Source organism: Lissotriton vulgaris, chromosome 1_2, assembly GCF_964263255.1.
Source record: "Lissotriton vulgaris chromosome 1_2, aLisVul1.2, whole genome shotgun sequence".
NCBI classification, from domain to species: Eukaryota; Metazoa; Chordata; class Amphibia; order Caudata; family Salamandridae; genus Lissotriton; species Lissotriton vulgaris.
The window spans coordinates 287,650,441-287,662,630 of NC_141686.1; the positions used below are offsets into that span (position 1 = coordinate 287,650,441).

A 12,190-nucleotide genomic window follows, 5' to 3' on the forward strand; every position below is an offset into this window, starting at 1 on the left:
GTCCACATCGCCTGTGAAAATGGAAATGAGGAGAAAGAGGAACTTTTCTACAGAAGAGACGACCATGCTTGTGGACTTCATAGTCAGGCACCACAAACGCCTATATTGACTCCCACCCTACAGCACCAGTGGGACACAGAAGGCAGCCCTATGGCAGCAGTTAGTCACTGCTGTCTCAGTCTTGGAGGAGGAGAGGCGCACAGTACAGGACATAAAGAAAATGTGGCAGGATGAAAGGCAGAGGGTGAAGGAGAAATACTCCAGGATTGAATTAAGCAGGATCCTCCCTGCTGCATACCCTGGACCCCGCATCCGCCTCACACCACTAGAGGAGGATATCCTCACAACAATACACTCCCACTTGGTCCATCGGCTGCCTGTCAGTGACGTCCGCTTTGTGGTACCAGGTAAATGGAATGAAAAGAAAAGGTGCATGAAAAGATTATCTGTGTCACACTGTCATTGTAAGTAAGGAACTTGTCCAAAGTGTATATATAAATATAGTCAGTCAGAGACTCATGTGTCACCCTCTATGTAGCACCAAAAGTCCCAGAATCCTTTGCATTAGAAAAGGCTAATCCCTCCCCCCCTTTTGAAAACATGGGCACAGTACTGCTGCCGTACATACACAACCCTGCTAAGTAACAATTGACAAATATTAACAGAGAAGCGCCAGTACCAATGTGACATGCAATTCAACCCTTGTGCAACCACGGATGCGTCGCAATTACATGGCAATGCACTGTGGCGCAGGGATAGACACATGTGTTGAATCTGATGGTGCTTAGGGGGGGCTTTGCTGGAGTAGTGTCGCAAGAGCGATGCAACTTCAATAATGTCCATGGACTGCCCATACCTAACGCACTTCGCCACTCCTCACGTCTGCTTCAAGCAGGCAAACGTTTGCGTCGTAGCGGCCTCTGAAAAGTGAACCTGTGAAATCTTGTAGATTTCACTGAATCACTTATACGCAGCATATCCCAAAGGAATGCTAACCCTGCCTACATCAAAGCTGATGCAGGTTCAATGTTGCACACGGCCGCACAATGTGAGGCTTCACCATAGACGCGTCACGTTGCGAATAATTCTAAATGTGTCGTCTGTTGTACACCACCGCTGTGTCACAGAAATGATGCAACAGAAGTGTAAATCTTCAGAGGGCGTGTAAACTTGACACAAATTCTCCAAGATGGACATCACCCTGTGCCAGCCTAATTCACAAAGTAGAAGGTGAGAGAATCATCAGATCTGAATAGGTCATACACATATCCTGTTGCGCATTTCCACTCTGCCACGCCATTACATCCCCAACACACCACTGCTCCTACCTGCTTTGTCTGCGGCAATGCTTCACAACACTGTTAGAATGCAGAAGATATGGGGAAATCCCTGGAAAGTTCCACAAGCACATTTCCCACTTGGTTACATTTCTCTTCTCACCCATTGACACATCCAGCCAGAGCACAGACAACTGCAGTAGCAGAGGTCACCACATCTACTGGGAGGCACCAACAACGTACAGAGGAAAGCATGACAACCTCACTAACTGGTAAGTCAAACTGGCCAGGAAATGGTCAAAATGCATACATTGTCAGGAGACGACAGAGGGACAAATAGTGACCACCTATGAAACTCAACCAGAGATGCAAAAATTGCTTCATTACAATAGGAGTTGTCAATGGACATTCACCTTTACCATATGACATTAGTGAACAGCGAAAGACAAAATATAACATGTCTTGGCTCATCATACCTTTCTAATTGTGGTACACAACATGTATCTCACCAACAGTCCCAGACTGGGGAATCAAATCCTGTAATCAAGTGCCACAACTAGTCCAAAGGGTGTGCCGACTATATTGTAATTGTGTCTGTAGACCTAATCTAGAAATCCTATTTGCACAGATATGGTGATGATGAACAAGCAGTGGGATACCAGTCTCAGTAGTATTGACAATGTATCCAGTGTCCAACTTCGAATATTACCAAAAGGCATTCAATTGCACAGTCCACACAGCTGGTCATGTACTGCTTCCATTGGATGGGTTATTTGTTGGGCATCAACAAAACACAATAGTCGACCTTACCTCTGGATTCGTAGGCATGTAATTGTGATATAGGTAGCATCAAAGTAGTGGGCCCATTCTAAGTTATATTTGGGATCACTCATGACATCATGTATGGCACACTTCTGCAACGGTGGTGCCCACAACTGCTTGTGCTCGTACTTTGGGCCAGAAATTGAGTGAAGAACATGTGGCAGCAGAAATGTAATGTTCCAAAACACACTTATCATTGTAGGTACAATGCGGTCCTCCCAGAATCAAAGACACACACTGACTTCTGCTACAAGGTTGGGCATGACTTCTGGTCAGGGACCACACAGTGCTCTGGTGCTGGGCCAATGTAAGTCAACCTGGCTGAATGCTCATTATATCACCTCCATTGTAAGTTGTATGTGTTGTACAACACTGTTGTCCTGCATCACAATATGCTCACATGTGGCATTTGAACACATGGCAGATCTGACTCTGGTGTCAAATGAGAGGCTGACACACAATGTGTGCCAGGTGATTGCAGAATGGGCATACGATAGAACAATGTGGCAAATGAACTGACCAAAACACAACAGGCTTGCAATTCAATGATAGGATAAATCCCTAGCAAAATTATACATGGTCAAATCAAAATTAAATCGGTATGGCTAAGGGATACACTGATGCCAGTTGTGTACCTCAGAGATGGGTGTAGGGGCTGCTAAGGTGACTCAATATGCAGTTACACCTGCAAAATTAATTTTGCGTAAAAGCAACACGATAATCCAGTGCAGGTGGCAAGCCTCAAAGCTTCTCACATTGTATGCAATGTGTGATCATAACCAAATGTTGTTTTCTGCTTGCCTCCCTTCTATCGTATTCACATGCATAGGTGAGTGTTTGACATATGAGGTTTGGATGTCTGCTGCACAAGACACCAATCTTTTTTCAGGTAGGTAGTCCTGTGATGTTGGAAATAGAGTATGGTAACAGAGGACACTCAAAGGATGGGCATTAGAAATCTGTGTTCTCACATTCAAAAATGAGCTGTGTGACCTCATGGGTGGAGAAGCACAAATGAGCAACATCATGTCCCTGACTACTGCACATCTCTCACATAAACTCCTTTCTGACTTGTCAACAGACAACATTACACTCATGAAAAAATGTCAGTCTGAATGGAAAAGGTGAAATCAGTGTAATGAGGAGGAGTCCAGGTCATTTATCCCCTTCCGTGAAATATCAGTAACCTTCTCATATAAGTTTGTCAGTTGATGTGTCATCTTATTGATGTCAGTGCTGCATGGATGTAACAGCTGGCAAATGCTGCTTGTGAGCAGGTGCCCACATGTAAAGTCCATGAGGAAAACATGCTGCACATTGTCCTGGATTATCTGCAAAAGGTTATTGAGAATGACATGTTGGCTCATAGCTGCAATCTGTTGTACTAAAATATGGACATGTATGTCTCATCATAGGTGCTGGCAGGATGATACCACTGCAGCGGACAACATCCCGGGGGATGCATGGCACCCTGGCTGCAGCAGTGAAACCCTCACGGACCTGTACCTCAGGTAAATCTGACCTGAGGTGTGTTACTAGCTTTGATTACTAGGCCTTGCCAGAGATCAAGATCCCCTTCTGCATGGAATCAACAGTTGTTGTTTACTAAGTGTAATACAAATCAGGAGTGTCACATGTGCCTATCTGTCAATTGGTGATGCAGATCGTTGAGAATGTTGACTCTACCCTCTACAGCTATGTCTACAACATCTATGAGCAGACAGGTTCAGCAGGATACACCAGGGGGGAACGCAAAGGGGCAGTGAGTTGTTGCTGGAGCTGGTGAGTTTGCTAGTATTATGTACATCTCCGTGTAACACCTCAGTGCTGGGGTATGAGCAGTCATTTGTTGAATGTACCCTAACCAGGTCACATGATCCTCATCTGCTGATGCAAAGTACAGTTAATACAACCCTGGCGTTGCACCACATGTAATACCAGGTCAATCACTAATACGGTCGCAAGCTCTGTGTTTCAGATGATGCTGAGGGAGCGGATGACAGGTCGACGACCAGTGCTGGCCGACGGGGAATCAGAGGGGAGAATACCCTGTTCCTCCAGGCAGTGATGTCGGCAGCAAGTCATGCTCAAGAGGAGGAAGAAGATCATGAGGACGTTGACTTTGAGGATGATGATGACCACATATCCATCGACTCCGTGGATGACGATTCTGATGTCACGGCATCACATCCTCCACCAAGGAACGTTCCTCCACCTCCTCCCAAACAAACAATACCATGTCCTCAGCATAGATCACACCATCCACCGCTCCTACACATCCAATCACAGGACCCGATTCACAGAATGAAATTAAGACTCAATCCTAAACTTACTACTATTTTGGTATTCAAAGAATGCACTTACTAATTTTGGCATTCACAGAATGAACTTACTACTTTTGGTATACACAGAAGTTAGGATTTTGTCTTAAGTTTGTCTTAAGACAAACTTAAGGAAGACTTAAGACAGACTTAAGACAAAATCCTAACTTCTGTGAATACCAAAAGTAGTAAGTTCATTCTGTGAATACCAAAAGTAGTAAGTTCATTCTGTGTATGCCAAAATAGTAGTAAGTTTAGGATTGAGTCTCAAGTTCATTCTGTGAATCGGGCCCACAGACATCACTCCCTCACAGCCCTCACGTCCTGGGCTGACATGGTGGTTCCGCTACCTGCTCTTCCCTACGCAGTGTGTACCTGCCATTCTCTCCACCATCTGTGGGAAGTACCAGCCCTGTTGTGGTGCAGGTATCCCCTGGGCACCCTTCTCCTGCCCACAGTCTTCCACCTGCCACCCCCCTGGTGTTGGACCTGCTCATCTCATCCCTGGCAGACACCTGCAGAGGGGGCCTGCACCTGGCGATGGTGGCCAGTGGGAGCAGGACTTCTTCCAACAGCAGACAGATGTGAGGCAGGACAATCGTGCCATAGGGGCTACCCTGTCAGACATGTCTGGGTCCCTGCAGGACATGGTCCAATTCCCTCAGGTGGTGGACAGGGTGAGCCAAGCTTTGGATAGATGGATAGTACTTGGCAGGCCATGTCCAGGAATATGACAGACCTGATATCCATCCAAAGGGAAGAGAGTGCAAGACACCATGCCTTGGCCATGAAGATGATGGAAGGTGTGGTGAGAGTGATCCAAAGTCTCCCTTCACGGCCAACGCAGGGAGGGGAACAATCATATCGGCCTGCAGGACAGCAAATCCACACACCTGTGACACCAATTGTACAGTACCACAGCCAAGGTACACAAACACACCTGCACCCTGAACAGGTACCCCCACCACCTGCACAACCACCACCAACCCCTGAACAGTCACTCCCACCACCCCATCACATGCTCGACCACCACCAACTCCTGTACAGTCACTCCCACCACCCCACCACATGCACAGCCACTACCAATCCCTGTACAGTCACTACTACCACCCCCACCACATGCTCAACCATCACAAACCCCTGTACAGTCACTCCCACTGCCCCCACCACAGGGACAACCATTACCAATCCCTGTACAGTCACTACCACCACCCCCACCACATGCACAACCAGCCCTTGTCCAGGCACAGACACCAAGGCCCCTATTCACAGAACTAACTTAAGACAAAATCCTAAACTTACTACTTTTGGTATTCACAGAAGTTACGATTTTGTCTTAAGTTTGTCTTAAGACAGACTTAAGACAGACTAAAGACAAAATCCTTACTTAAGTCTGTCTTAAGTCTGTCTTAAGAAAAAATCCTAACTTCTGTGAATACCAAAAGTAGTAAGTTTAGGAATTTGTCTTAAGTTAGTTCTGTGAATCGGGCCTCAAATGTGCAGACACCCTATCCACCTGCACCTGTAGATCACCCTGTACAACACCCACATACACGTAGGCGACAAGCTCAACCTGACAACTCACAGCGTTCATCACCCCCAAAATTGCAGAGACGCAAACCAAATTGCCAGTGACATTCAAGTGGTCAATTTGTCTTGGGGTTCATAGGTGTATGGTGAAAATAAAGATCTACAAAAGTAATATCCTGTTGTGTATCATGTCCTGTCTAAAGATGTAGGCATGTGTGTGTGTGAGACACAGTGACAAGTGTAACCCATCATTGAAACACGCTATTATGTGCATAGTATATGACTCACAAAATATGTGTCCGTATTTGGAAACAGACATTCAAAATGAGGTCAAGCAAGTTAAACTAAGTAGAATTCCTCAAAGATATTTATGTAGGAACAAAAACAAACTGTCCGTTTAGAAGGGAGAAAGGAAAACAAATGATGATCTTAATGCAGAAGAAGAAGGGAACTTGGATTAGGGTGGGGCAAAACAAATATAATACATCAGGGAGCGTCAGGGAAACCAGTCTATTAACAAGGGGAAAAATAAATCTTTGTCCAGAACAATGTCTCAGTCCAAAAGTCAAGTGTCCTTCTGGTTATCCTCCAGGACCACAATGTCTAGATCCTCACGGTCCGATGCAGGCACACGGCTGGCTGGTGCAGAAACAGGCACCACGCGGGTACGTGACACACGAGGAGGACGGGGGGATACAGTGTGGGGCAACGGACAGGGGGATATATTGACAGTGGTATGAGAAGGGATTTGGGAGACAACAGACGACATGGCTGTGGTCAGGGACTGGATGTGGGTACCGAGGTTGTCCATAGATCAGACAAGGTCCGCTCGCATCGTACGTATCTCGAGACACACTTGTAGCAAGATGCAGGCAGACATGTCTGGTTGACCCTCGACCATCCAACTCAAGTCCCCTGGCACAGCGACAGGAGGAACAACACCGGGAGGGAACTGGGGGGAACAGGAGGGATGTGGTGCCTCAGTTCCGGAGCAAATGTGTTTGGCTTGGCATCTACGAGGAGAGGGACAGGTTTCAGGGGATTGAGCTGCAGCCCCCAGATGGGATGGGGGACTCTAGAGGCAGGAAGCGGCGGATGGCAGGCCCAGATTGAATATTGGCCTGCCCCGGGGACACCTCTTCGTGAGTCACTGGTGAAGAGTGTGTGGGAGAGTGGCTCTCTACCACATCATGGTCCAAGGTGTCCAGTCCTTCCCCCCAGCTACAATGTCCACAGCCTCCACCCGGGACATAGCACCAGAGTCGTGTTCTTCCTAATCCTGGGTGGGCACAATTCCCTGGCCTCCTGGTGTTTAGCTCCCCTCCTCCTCCGCTTCCTCTTTGCTGGTGGTAAGAGGGTGTAGCTGCCGGCAAACTGATGTCCTCCTGCTCCGAACTAGTCCTTGCAGTTCTTCTGTCTCACCAGCCGTGTCTGCAGAAAAGTAAGCAAAATCCTGATGTGGTGGTTGTTTCATGCAGGACGGGACACATACATAGATGAGCCAAGGACAGATTTTGTTCTCCTCTGATCACACTCTACAGTTGTCAGGGGCCGATTTACGACTTCTGCTGCATCTCTGCTAATCAGCAGAGAGCAGAGATGTGCCAGAAGAGTTGCGACACATATGCCCACCCGTGCGCCACCCCTGATTTGCCGCATTTATAATGCAGCACACCGTGGCGCATGGATGGGCAGATGCGTGACGCATCCCCCGTGGCATCGCGAGTGCAAGGCTGCTCCAGCAAGGCTCGAGGGTGCCAGATCTCTAACATGCTGCATCAATCCTTACACCTGCTTCAAGCAGGCGCAGGGTTTTGACGCAGCATGGCCCTAAAAGTGACTGAGTGAAATCTTGTAGATTTCACTCAGCCACTTTTATGAGGTGTTCCTGCACTGGAACGCCCCCCACCCCCGCCCCCCCTCAGTGCCAGAACGCCCACATGTGGTGCAGGGTTGTACAACGTGATGCATCTCCCAGATGCATCAGGTTGTATTTACCCAGCAGCATGGCTCTTGGTTTGCTCCACCAGTGCGTCACAAATGTGAGCCACCGGCGGTGTAAAAGAGGCGCAAGGGCCTTGTAAATCTGCCCCTCAGTGTTTGTTGGACTTGGCCCTTCTGGCAGGTTCACACCTGAACTTTTTGCCTGGTGTTATTAAATAATTATAGTGATGTCTTGGTTTCTGCGCACTTTCACTGTGTCCCAGTGGAAAGTGCGTGGAGTAAGGTTGGCCTGCCCTCCCATTGGAATGCATGGGGAATTTATGTGTCCCTGGTAGTTCCTGATGCGTGGGGTGTGCAGGCTCGAGTTTGGTATGTGCGGACTCGTGTGATTGAATGCTGCGCAATGATATATGCGGCATGATTGTGTCTAGTGTGGAAGTGTCACTTCTAGAAGTTGGCATGGTTGTGTAATTTGTGTCTGGCTTGTGATTGGCTTGAGCTGTTTGGTGAGCCTGGCTCCAGGAGTCTGGATGGGTCTGCCCGGTGGTGAGTATGAGATTAGCATGCTGATGACTGAGGAGTAGTGCACCTGGGTCCTGAATAGGGCTGGGCTTTCCCCACACAATGCTGGCTCCGACCCCTGTGGTGCGTCTAATGTCCCTAGCCCTGCCAGTGAATAGAGTGAGGGGCTGAGCACATCAAGGGTGCTCCCAGACCAGCTGCAAATGGTTCTTCCCCCACCCTGCACCTTTAGACAAAGGGTTTCTCTGTATAAAAGGAGGCTGTGACCTATTGTCAAAGGTTCTTGTTTCCAACTCGAATCTACCAGGGCATGCTGCTGCTGGGGCCCGGGGGAAGGCTTGCCTCCCTGGGCCCTGCCCAGCCCCTGGACTGCTGATGTCCTGGACTCCTGGAGGACTCTTGTTGCTGGACTGTTGGCTCCTCTGGCGCCTGGGGGCCCTGGATTCTTCTCTAAGCGCCTGGGAGTGCTTGTTCTTTGCCCAAGCACTTGGGAGTGCTTTATCTTGCCACTAGCGCTGATAGCGCTTTTCTTTCACCCCTAGCGCCTGGGGGCGCCTTATTTTGTTCATGGTGCCCACCCGGCATTTGCCCAGGATTGATGAGCCTATCGAGTGCCCACCTCGGCATATTGGTTACTTTAAACCAGCCGGTGCCCACCCGGCATTAGCTGCTCTGTTCCCCCCACCGCTTGCGATGACCCGGAAGCGCCCTCCAGAAACCCAGAAGTCCCGCCCTCTGGACCGCGGCGCGAGGAGCAGTGTGGCTGCAGGCGCAGGCGGGGTTCTGTGTCCGAAGGAGAGCCCCGCCGCCCAGGAGAGAGAGCCGCCGCAGAGCGCCGCCAGACCCGGTGAGTGCATTGAAAGAGAGGAGGGGAGTCGGGGCACATTGCCGGTGCCCGCGCCCCCCTCCAGAGCGAGTTCCCTTGAGCAGAGAGGCCCGTGAGGCCTCACGTGATGCCGAATCCCCCGAGAGGGACTCCGCCTACCCCCTACATCGATTTGCAAGCCCGAGAGCCTCCTCAGCGCCCCAATTGTTCCTACCGAGCCCATGAGAGACTCCAACGAAGGCCCCACATTGTTCTTGAGCCCTGAGAGGCTCCAACGTTGGCAGCATTTCTTGAGAGCCCACGGGGCTCCCGGGGGCATAGTTCTTAGTTTTGGCCAGAGCCTGCAAGGCTCCCACATTGGCCCCATCATAGTTGCTACAGCTGCCCAGCACTTAGTGGGCAGCTGCTACGTTTAGGCCCCCCTGACATTGCGACACAGGGCGTCCTAGCCCCAGAGAGGCCAGTTGGCCTGGGTATTGTTATGAGTTCATGCTAAAGTGAATTTCGGCGAAGTGTTCTCCTGTGCTGCACCTCTGAATGTGTTTTAGATGCATCATGTGCCTTGTTCTTACACCTCTGAATGTGTTGTTTATGCATCATGTGTTCTCCTGTGCTGCACCTCTGAATGTGTTTTAGATGCATCATGTGCCTTGTTCCTTATACCTCTGAATGTGTTGTGTATGCATCATGTGTTTCTCCTGCACCTCTGAATGTGTTGTGATGCATCATGTGCTGTGTTCCTTACACCGCTGAATGTATGTTTATACATCATGTGGCTTTCCTACACCTCTGAATGTTCTATACATCATGTGTGAAGCTTCTGATTGTTAAATGTTCTAAGTGCTAGTTCTACTAAGTGAATATCCCTGACAGTGGTCCCTTTGGCCCTGTCCTGTACATAATCCCCTGTAAATTCTGCCCGTGCCTGTTGGCACATTGTAAAGTGTGTGTTTCTATCTAATGTGTTTTGCAATACACAGGCTATTTTTACATATACCTTGTGTGGAGTTCCTTTTGTGGGGGGGCTTGGATGTTGTTGCTGGTGGGTGCGTGCGCAAATGCTTTACACATCGGCTCCGAGATAAGCCTGACTGCTCGTGCCAAGCTACCAAGAGGGTGAACAGGGGTTGTCTTGGCGGGTGACTTCCTTACCCTAACTTAGGAATGGTGGTTTCTGCCTGCTTTGGCGCAAGCCTTAGCCAACCAGAAATCCCATTTCTAACAGTGATTATGAACTTACATTACATGTATGTTCACTGTCATATACTGAATTGAGTTTGACATGGACATCTAATGTTTATCATTGTGACTTACGCAACTGTATTGGCCAAACCTCAACCTTGGTATTCTTGAGATCTGTGTGTCCTGTCACAGCTACTTGTGCCAGTTCCAAAACCAGTCCTCCAAATGAGAACATGATTTAATAGATTTTGGCCATTGATATGGAGTTGCAGCTATTTAACGTCTGGACAAGTGTCATCTGCTTTGTAGCATTGAATGGGACAAGCCAAATGCTGAATGTGGGTCACACATCCACATAGGGTCTGGGCTACTCCCCTAGCTATATTGTGAGTCTAGCCTTTTGCCGTCCCCACACATCATCGGACAATCCAGTGCCACATATTGGCTTTGTTGACTTAAAGGGTAGTGCAGTACACCAGTGAACAGTGGTGGGTGGTTGTGACAGCTACCTGTACATGTAAAATGTCATGCAGACCACTGAGGGTGAGACGTCTGCCAGTGGACACACCATCCAAATTTAAGAAGACTTAAGCATGATGCAAGGATCTCAAAGTCTGTCTTGACTCCATGGCACATGATGATCTGTCTCAATTGGTACCCAAACTCTACAGTTGCAATGCAAATAACAGCATCCAATACCCTATGTCCTGCCATGGGCACATTGGACAGTCTCTGTACCATTGCTCATCCAATGCACACATCAGTTATGATTTCCTTGATTCAATGGTAGTGGTGCTGGCAGAGGAGAATTCAATATGAATGCACAAGTGTGGCTCATTTACCCAGTTGTCATGAGGAAACTACAACTCCCAAAATGCACTCTGCCCTGTACAGTCCATTAGCCGCAGTGTGCCTTTTTAATCTTGGTGACTTCTGCATGGACACAGGATTGGTGGATGGAGGCATGGGACACACAATGGTACAGCACTGTTTCACTCACATCATACTCCTAGACACATATTGCATATGATGTACTTAATAGGTCCATGCTGCTCATGCTCCTCCAGCTGAGCATGGAGGGTCGGCCAAGCTGCTCGCAGGACCGTCCTGTACAGTGGGGAGAGGCGAGGACGATGTACATGGTGCTGGGAGGACAGGCCCACCAGCTCCATGGCCTTGTGGCAGGACCAGCGCTTTAGGTCCTCCCAACGCTTGCGGCACGCCCTAGCACTCCGGGTGTACACTCCCCCTGTACTGCAGCGCTGGGCGATGTTGGCCCATAGCCTGGCTCGGGCTGCAGTGCTCAGCTGGTACTCAGGTTCCCCATATGGCTGAGGACATTTCTCCAGCACCCCAAGATGTTAATTTCCCTTTCTGAGAAAGGGGGTGCTCTCTCCTCATACTCCTCAGCCATTTTGGGGAAATAAGTTTGATGAGAGCAGCAGGATGCCTGAGGATCTGATCAATGATAGAGGATGACTCAGAATGAACACAAAATCGCTGCCTACTATTTCCTGTGATGTATTTCCTGTCTCCCACTTCCTGTATAACATTGCCTGTATGAAATGATGTGTTCCAGTTTATTTTCGGATATTACGGCCCGAAAACGTAATTTCCGGTTCTCTTCCAGGGGATCCTCATCAAAGTCATAAGCACTGAATATTCCCACCCATATGCGGGGACCCCGGAAATAATATAAAAATATATATGGAAATCACATACATCTAGCTCCAAATATATGTATGTACATATATCATTTTTTCTCA

The 12,190-nt window shown here is 48.7% G+C and overlaps 1 protein-coding gene across 4 annotated transcripts in view; it reads right to left on the reverse strand.

Moving 5' to 3' along the window:
* LOC147736516 (uncharacterized) overlaps positions 1 to 12,190 on the reverse strand; it is a 244,664-nt gene that overhangs the window by 18,380 nt on the left and 214,094 nt on the right. For 2 of the 4 annotated variants that reach the window (XR_015307564.1, XR_015307566.1), the window contains one exon: positions 6,336 to 7,381. The exons of the other annotated variants lie outside the window; for them this stretch is intronic. The gene's annotated coding sequence lies outside the window, so the exon portion shown is untranslated. Of the gene's footprint in view, positions 1 to 6,335; positions 7,382 to 12,190 lie in introns of those variants that run through there. 4 annotated transcript variants of the gene reach the window in all.